This window comes from Bos indicus x Bos taurus, chromosome 1 (genome assembly GCF_003369695.1).
Source record: "Bos indicus x Bos taurus breed Angus x Brahman F1 hybrid chromosome 1, Bos_hybrid_MaternalHap_v2.0, whole genome shotgun sequence".
Taxonomy (NCBI): Eukaryota; Metazoa; Chordata; class Mammalia; order Artiodactyla; family Bovidae; genus Bos; species Bos indicus x Bos taurus.
This window is the reverse complement of record NC_040076.1, coordinates 152,291,401-152,300,768: the sequence shown is the minus strand read 5'-3', so window position 1 is coordinate 152,300,768 and position 9,368 is coordinate 152,291,401. Positions and strand designations below refer to the sequence as shown.

Here is a 9,368-nt window from a genome sequence, read left to right as displayed (position 1 = left end):
TCATCAAGAGGCTCTTTATTTCTTTTTCACTTTCTGCCATAAGGGTGGTGTCATCTGTGTACCTGAGGTTATTGGTATTTCTCCTAGCAATCTTGATTCCAGCTTGTGTTGCATCTAGCCCAACATTTTGCATGATGTACTCACATAAGTTAAATAAGCCGGGTGACAATACGCAGCATTGACGTACTCCTTTCCCAATTTTGAACCAGTCTGTTGTTCCATGTCTGATTCTAACTGTTGCTTGTTAACCTGAATATAGGTTTCTCAGGAGGCAGGTAAGGTGGTCTGGTATTCCCATCTCTTTAAGAATGTTCCACCATTTGTTGTGATCCACACAGTCCAAGGCTTTAGTATAGTCAATGAAGCAGAAGTAGATGTTTTTCTAAATCCAATAAAAGTTTGCTAAAATTTTATTGGATTTAGAGCTCACATTTTATGTAAAGCTTGGAGACTTTGATGCTTAATAGCTCCAATTTATTATTTCTCTAAGGTAGTAAAGTGTCATTAAACTTTATTTCACCAATGGAAACAGTTAACAGAAAACATAAGGATGTGAAGCAAAAATATGCTGTTCATCCAGCGTTATCAGAAGAAAAATCCATAAGTATTCATCAGAGAAACAAAAAGAATTTGAGAGCTGAAGAGCTTTCCAGAAATTAGCTCATCAGAGTTGGCCAATATTTAGCACAGATGCTTCCACTTCCCCAATCCATACCCATGGCAGACATCGTCAATCAATCACTACATTATTCTTTTGTGTCTGAATAGAGCTTTAGAGTTCTTCTCAATTCTCAGAAACAACTCTTGGTTTAGATAGTAGATTCTTCAGTTACAGGTAATGGAAACCAACTTGAGCCACCCTGGAGCCAAAAAGAGAGGAATTTCATACAAACATACAAAGATATCTCCCCAAACTCAACTGCAAGAATGCAGCTGGGCCTGAGCAACCAGGAACTTGAAAGTCCTTGATGTCTGGGTTTTTGCATGCTTCCCTCACTATTTTATGTCTGCAGTCAGGCTTTCTCTGCATTTCTAGCTGCTTGAGATCATGTGGTCACTCAGACTCAACGTAGTCATGTTTAGAGGCTATATCTGAATCTTAGCACCAAATTCCCATGAGAGAGGGTCCAAGGGACTGTACTTGGATCAGGTGACCACTGCTGGCCCGGTCAGCCATAGTCTAAAAGAAGTGACGGCTTTCAAAGCATCTATGCCGTGCCCAGTCCAGTGGACCAGGGAGCAGTTCTCAGAGCCAAGATGGCTCACAACCTGAGCAGATAGCCTGGGACATTTTCCATCATCATTATCCATCAACACGCAGGGGCACAAGATGTGAAACATATTTTACCTTCAGGATCTAAAGCAGGGCAGACCAATAGAATTTTCAGTGATGATGGAAATGTTCTACATCTGCACTCTCCAATATCAGGGCCACCCAACTCGTGTAATAGGATAGAAAATTAAAAAGAGGAGTCCCAGCTTTTATTTCCAGTTGTGCTATTAACTAGCTATGTGGTCTGGGAGCTCGGTTTTCATACCTTTAAACTAGAAAGTCCCTTGGACTGCAAGGAGATCAAACCAGTCCATCCTAAAGGAAATCAGTTCTGAATATTCATTGGAAGGACTGATGCTGAAGCTGAAACTCCAATACTTTGGCCACCTGATGCAAAAAACTGACTCATTTGAAAAGACCCTGATGCTGGGAAAGATTGAAGGCAGGAGGAGAAGGGGCGACAGAGGATGAGATGGTTGGATGGCATCACCGACTTAATGGACATGAGTTTGAGCAAGCTCTGGGAGATAGTGAGGGACAGGGAGCCTGGCGTGCTGCAGTCCATTGCAAAGAGTTAGACACGACTGAGCTACTGAACTGAACTGAAACTGGAAAGGCCTAGATTTGCACTGTCTAGTATGGTGCACTTTTAATGTGTCTGGGGTACTCAATTTTTTTTAACGTTTTATTTATTTGGTTGCACTGGGTCTTAGTTGTAACCTGTGGAATCTTTAGTTGTGGCATGTGGGATCTTCCAGTTCCAGCATGCAAACTCTTAATCGTGGCATACGAACTCTTGGTTGTGGCATGTGGGATCCAGTTTCTTGACTAGGGATCGAACCTGGGCCCCCTGCACTGGGAGCAGAGTCTTCACCACTGGACCACCAGGGAAGTCCCAAGGGGAACTGAATTTTAAATCTTATTTATTTTTAATTAACTTAAATTTAAATAATTGTATGTAGCACTATACTAGAGAGTGTAAATCTAGGCCTTTCCAGTTTAAAGATATGAAAACCGGGCTCCCAGACCACATAGCTAATTAGTAACACAACTGGAAATAAAAGCTGGGACTCTTCTTTTTAATTTTCTATCCTATTAGTTGGAATTGGGAAACCTAGATTAGTGGTCTTACCAGATAATTCAAATTTGTCATTTTAAATGTCTAGACCTAACCATTCTTTAATGTAAGGCTTCCTGAAATGTATTAAGCACTTTCCTGCCTTGGGAGAAAAAAAAAAGCCATGTGGCCATAATTGTAGACTTTTCTAATGACACAAAGCTGTAATTGTGAAGCGCGTGTGTCACTCTGGGTAATATAATGGGGCCCTGAGAACAGGGCCCAGTGAGGCTGCCAGGGCTGGCGTCTTCCCCACACGGCACATCTCTGCCACCGGAGTGAGTGGCAGCTTCTTCCCTCCTTGTCACATCCTGATGTGACAGCTTCTGACAGCATCCCACCTCCCTTCACCAACTCGGCAATGAACCAAGTGTAGGCACTTAATCCATCAGTGGGTTTAATTTCACCCACAATTCTCAACCATGAGGCCTGGGGGAACTTCACAACTGAGTCAGGTACACAGAGTTTTGTACAAAATTTTCCACAGACACACATTTTGTTTTTTTTCCCTTAAGAGTCTATGACAATGCAAGTCTCATAAAAGCTGATTGTGGGATAAATGGTATGATGTTTTATTTTACTTTAATTGTGCATCAGTAACATCAGTTGTCATGGCTAAGGTCCCAAGGCAGAATAAGACCTTGCACAAAATAGTTTGAGAAATGAGCCTGAAATTGGGTATGGATTATTTTAGATCCCTTTCCTGAGCTGTTTCTCCATTGTGTATGCTTAAGTCATGGGATAGGAACAGCTTTATGAGTCTTTTGAAGATGTTCAAAAAACCAAAGTAAATGTTAAGAACGCTAAAAGAAATAACAGTACATTCATCTCAGTATTCTGTACTTATACAAAGGCCAGATTTGCAGTCATTGTATCTATTCAAAACATACCTGAGTGTTTGGAAGCCAGAAAGGGCTCAAAACAAGGAGAATAATTGTCATAAGGCCTGTGCACTAGAGTCCCTGGCCGGCACCCAGGGGAAACGAGCCACTCTGATGGCCTTCAGCCTGGGTTCCATGCTCCATTCCTGGGCCCCAGCATGAGACCAGGTGAAAAGGGCGATTGTAGGGAAATCTGGGTTCTGCTTCCCAGACCCCCAAAAGCCAGTGAATGATTATGCACTCTGTTGATCTCCTCTCGGGAGAAGATAATCCCTTTGAGAAAAAGTCCCCTTACACAATTAAAAGTTCACGTTTCTTGGCATCAAATGAGGGTAGCTTTCAGTTGTCTGGAAAAATCAGTTGTCTGGTGTTCATAAAGGCGCCAAAATTGTTCATAAAGGCACCACCAGCAGATAGGCATTCTGGATTTTTCCTTGGCCTTCTGGAACCGCTTGAGGTTTTGCTCATGAGAAGCACTCCTTTTGCCTATGCACTGCTTTAGAAAATAACTTCACCAACATGTTCATCGTTCCATTATTATTTATAGGCAAGTTCTGATTATCCACCAGGCAGGTTCCTGGCATGGTTTTCAGCTCTCTGTTTGTCGTTCTCACCTCCCACTGACACACGCTTGCTGCAGCTTGTAGCAACTTAGAATTTCCCCTGAGTCACGGCTCAGCCGTCCCCTACTCTGAAGAGGGCTACAAACCAAAACAACCCTGATCTACCTTTCCCCAGCCTTCCCCAGGAGAGTGAGGAGGGCCCCAGAGAGACCTGGGGTAGGGGCGAGCTGTGATTAGGGACTGTAGCTGCCAGGCAGCAGGCAGAGCCCCAAGCACACACGTGCCGGCGGCCAGGAGGCTGGAGAGTAGGGCACTAACTTGGGCATTGTTTTGTTGTTTCAAGTATTCCCTATTCCTGAGACATGGGACATGCCCTCCCTGCCTCAGATTCTAAAGATGTACAAATTGCTAAGTCCCATCATAAGTCCTTCCTTCCTGTCTGCACTATCAGCCCCCAGGGAATGCAGCACTGCAAGCGTTTCACAGTAAAGGACCTCTCGAGGATATCTGACTGCAAGTGCAAAGGATAAAATACTGGAAGCTGAGCTAAACTTAGAAAGGTTTTGGCTGAGGGGTGTCTTCTGGGTCCCCCAGCCTCCACGCCCTCGTGGACCCATGGTTCTCACTGGCCGGGTTCCGATGCCTTGGTCTTGGCTCTGGAGATTTCTGATTTCGGCTGGTCTGAGGTTCGAATGTGAGCACTGGGATTTCCAAACATCGCCAAATGAGGCTCATGTGCAGCCTAGATGGAGAGTCGCTGGCTTAGAGCCTCCTCGCTTGGCTGACTGTGTTTGCGAGTGAGGCTTTTCAATGGCACAGCTGTGGCTCTGCTGATTTAGAATAAACGTTTGGCTAGGAAGGGGAGGAGTACACACACAGAGAGGACAATTCAGGAGCCACAGCGCATCTGTAGGTCAACACCTCATTCACTCATTCCCTCAACAAACATTTGCGGAAGGCTGCTGCGTGTGTACGCGCTCAGTCTTGTCAACTCTCTGTGACCCCGTAGATGGTAGCCCACCATGCTGCCCAGGCCGTGGAATTTTCCGGACCAGGCAAGAATGCTGGAGCAGGCTGCTACTAGGATGCAAAAATTCACGATGACTTCACTGACCTCAAGGCCAAGCCAGCTCTCTGGAAGAAGCATTTGAACACATTCTGCAGGCCCCCCAGGGCCCCCCATAGGAGCCGAGCTTTCTCTTCCTTGTTTGTGCCCAGTTAGTGACTCATAAGGCACCTATACTTGCACACGGTTTGACAGAACATACATTATCCTGCTGCCTAGAGTCTCTGGTTGCTATACAGAGTGCAGTTGCTTGAATTATGACAGTTATCTCTGCTAATAAAGTTCAGTTTTTTCACTGCAGAGTTATAAATACATATGCAGCTTGCACACCCAAGGAGGCCCGTGGGAGGAAACGCTGAGGCCCTTCTAGAACAGAAACCACTCCCTAGCACCTGCACATACATAATTTTCCTGATTCCTCTACCAAAAAGGTTCGTTTTCTGGGCTTACTGATGGCAAGGATTTACTGTAAAGAGCCCTGGTAAGAAAATCAGCAGTCAGCATCCTTGACACGTGCATTTTTTCCCCTGGGGCCTTCAAAGGGACTCACAGCCATCCACGTTCCTTTTCTCAGGGGAAAACTGATCCCACAGTCTCTGAGGAAACTGGGATGGCATCAACTGGGATGTTAGAAAAACAGTCAAATGTTGATCAGGAAGAGGCGCACAGGAAGGGGCACGGCCAATCTTGTAAATTTGAGCTGTACAAATAAGTTCATTAAATCAAGGATGTGCTCAGGGTGCTGGCAAGGCATTTAAAGCAGCAGCAGACAAATAAATCTGGCCGGTGATCTGGAGAAGAAAAGCTAGTGGAGAAATTTTCTAAGAGGAGCTTTAACTTTTTACTGAATGCAGTAATACTATAAATTATCAATCAGCTGGCTATAATTTTACCATTTAGCACAGGATTTGAGCAGCTTGCAAGAGAGTGTACCGTGTGGGTAATAACAGGTAAGGTGGTGAATGTTACAGAGCACATTTCTTTAAAATATATAGCTAGCTATTTGGGTAATAAATATGCTTATTTGCAAAGAAAATTACGATTATGGTGTGAACAGCATGTAGCAGGCACGGCTGGTTGTCTCACCAACAGCTTTTTCCTCCCGGTTTCCTTTTCAGTTGAGCACTGGTTCGGGAGGGGGGATGGGTGTTAGCCTCCCCCATGTGACACAGTGGAGAGTGACTTTTCCCTACTCCGGATCAAAGGGAAATCCTGCCTTCCTAAGCCAATCTCAAGGACCGTTCCCTCATGCTGGGGCTGGTGCAGGGACGGGTGTGCTGGATGGTCTGAGTTCCCTTCTAAGTCTTGGAAGCAAGCTTCCCTGGAGTCACTGTCTCTGTCTGTTCCAGAGGATTGCTCACAAGAGGAATTCGGGGCAAAAGGATGGTGTTATTCCTCTAGGGCTGGCTGGAGCTATGCATGTGAGCAGGTGAGAGATTGTCAGCAGCTTCCTGGTACAGACTTGAGGAATCACACACTCAGGTGGTGTTTCAGGCTAAGACTGGTCAGGCTCAAACTGCCTGGTCATCAAGGATAGTTCCTGAACTCTGCTTCCCAGCTCTCCCAGCAGTCATGTGTACCCCTAACTCTGTATTAAGTCTTTTATATCCAGAATGCATAGAATGGCATTAGTTGTCCACCTGAACCCTGACTGATACAGCGGCCACGTGGTCCAGTTTTGGCCAATAGGCTGGACAGCTTCTCCTTACTCCTGAGAAGGAGACACTGGAAGAGACATCCTCTCTCTGCCTCTGTGATGATGTGGCATTTGGATGTGATGCCTGGGACAGCTGTCCTGACTTGCCGCCAGCCTGAAACAGAGCCAACATGCAAGTAGAAGGCAGAAATGCCCAGCAAGAGGAGCTGGAGCCCTGAGAACTCGCAGCCACTGGCCTTGTAATTAACTGGTGCAGACTCATTCCTTAGGAAGCAAATGTAAAGATGGCTTGACGTGGACCGCCATATTTTCTGGGGATGAGACATTATACAGTGATTCACACTTGCTCTCCATCTTTTCCTTTTCATATTCCCACCCTTTTGGCAAGGAATATCCAGATCACCTGTGTCTCAGATGCATCACACACCTTTGAAATAGCTGTGTGAGTTATAGGTTTGCACTGGCAGATGTGTCTACAATATCACTGCATCTTTATCTTTTTTTCTAACCCCAATTAGACTTTAAAATATACTTACACTGCCAAAGCATTAGCACAGTTCTATGATTTTGAATTTCTTCTTGTTTTATCAACATACAGGCAGTCCTCACATTGCATGGTAGTTCAGGAGCATAAAAATGACCATGCAAGCTGAAACAGAGCAAAGTAATCTTAATAATAATAGGACAAATGACAATTGTTTCATTACAATTTTTGCCAAAATATTAAAACATTTTTACTTTTATTTGTAAATGTACAGGGATAGTTTAAAAACAGCAACACTGTAAATCAATGAAGTTAGAACACACCCTCACACCATTCACAAAAATAAACTCAAGATGGCTTAAAGACTTGAATATAAGACATGACAACATAAAACTTCTAGAAGAGAACATAGGCAAAACATTCTCTGACATAAATCATACCAATGTTTTCCTAGGTCAGTCTCCCAAGGCAATAGGGAAAAAAAAAGCAAAAATAAATAAATGTGACCTTATTAAACTTAAAAGCTTTTGCATAGCAAAGGGAACCATAAACAAATAAAAGACAACTTATGGACTGGGAAAAAATATTGCAAATGATGCAACTGACAAGGGCTGAGCTTATAAAATGTACAAACAGCTTATACAACCAACTACAAAACAACAAACACCACCATCAAAAAATGGGCAGAATACCTAAATAGACATTTCTCCAAAGAAGACAGATGGCCAGTAGGCACATGAAAAGATTGTCAACATTGCTAATTGCTAATTATTAGAGAAATGCAAATCAAAGCTACTATGAGGTAGCACCTCACCCCAGTCAAGACATTAAAATGTCCACAAATAACAAGTGCTGAAGAGGGTGTGGATAAAAGGAAACCCTCTTATACTTTTGATGGGAATGGTGCAGCCATTATGCAAGACAGTATGGAGGGTCCTTAGAAAAACTAAAAATAGAGTTGCCATATGATCCAGCAATCCCCCATGGAGGGCAGTGGGGGAAGGGAGTGTGGACTGGGAGTGGGCGTATATCCAAACAAAACTACAATTCAAAAATACACATGCTAAAATAATAAAAAAATTTAAGAATAGGATAAAATAAAAACTTTAAATTTAATTTTGAAAATTTAAAAATAAATAAGAAAAGACACATCACGTCTATGTTCACAGCAGCACTATTTACAACAGCCAAGACATTTCCTAAATGTCCATTTAGGTACAACACCTAAATGTTCATCAACAAATGAGTGGACGCAATAGAATATTACTCAGTCATAAAGAAGAATGAGATAATGCCATTTGCAGTAACATGGATGGACCTGGAGATGATCATACCAAGTGAAGTAAGTCAGAAAGAGAAAGACAAACACCGTATGATATCACTTATATGGAGAATCTAAAATACAAAGCAAATGAATATATCTTACGAAACAGATATGACTCACAGACATAGAGGGGAAGAGGTGTGGGGGAGGGATGGATTGGGAGATTGGGATTACCAGATGCAACCCTATTGAGCTGGCCAAAACGTTCATTTTATGTAACATCTTATGGGAAAACTCGAATGAACATTTAGGCCAACCCAATATTTTATATAGAATGGACAAATAACAAGGTCCTACTGTATAATGAGAGGAACTATTGAATATACTGTAATAAACCATGATGGAAAAGAACATAAGAAAGAGTATATATAAAACTGAATCTATACAATGGATTAAAGACAATCTCTTTAACAAGTGGTGCTGGGAAATCTGGTCAACCACTTGTAAAAGAATGAAACTAGACCACTTTCTAACACCATACACAAAAATAAACTCAAAATGGATTAAAGATCTAAACATAAGACCAGAAACTATAAAACTCCTAGAGGAGAACATAGGCAAAACACTCTCTGACATACATCACAGCAGGATCCTCTATGACCCACCTCCCAGAATATTGGAAATAAAAGCAAAAATAAACAAATGGGACCTAATTAACCTTAAAAGCTTCTGCACATCAAAGGAAACTATTAGCAAGGTGAAAAGACAGCCTTCAGAATGGGAGAAAATAATAGCAAATGAAGCAACTGACAAACAACTAATCTCAAAAATATACAAGCAACTCCTACAGCTCAACTCCAGAAAAATAAATGACCCAATCAAAAAATGGGCCAAAGAACTAAACAGACATTTCTCCAAAGAAGACATACAGATGGCTAACAAACACATGAAAAGATGCTCAACATCACTCATTATCAGAGAAATGCAAATCAAAACCACTATGAGGTACCATTTCACACCAGTCAGAATGGGTGCGATCCAAAAGTCTACATGCAATAAATGC

The 9,368-nt window shown here is 42.7% G+C and overlaps 1 long non-coding RNA gene across 4 annotated transcripts in view; it reads right to left on the bottom strand.

Annotated features, from left to right (window-relative positions):
• Window positions 1–452: 452 nt before the first annotated feature.
• LOC113897081 overlaps window positions 453–9,368 on the bottom strand; it is a 38,013-nt gene continuing 29,097 nt past the window's right edge. For all 4 annotated transcript variants that reach the window (XR_003512247.1, XR_003512248.1, XR_003512251.1 and 1 more), the window contains 2 exons: window positions 7,094–7,206; window positions 453–860 (listed from right to left, as the gene is read on the bottom strand). This is a non-coding gene — a long non-coding RNA (uncharacterized LOC113897081). The remainder of the gene's footprint in view (window positions 861–7,093; window positions 7,207–9,368) is intronic.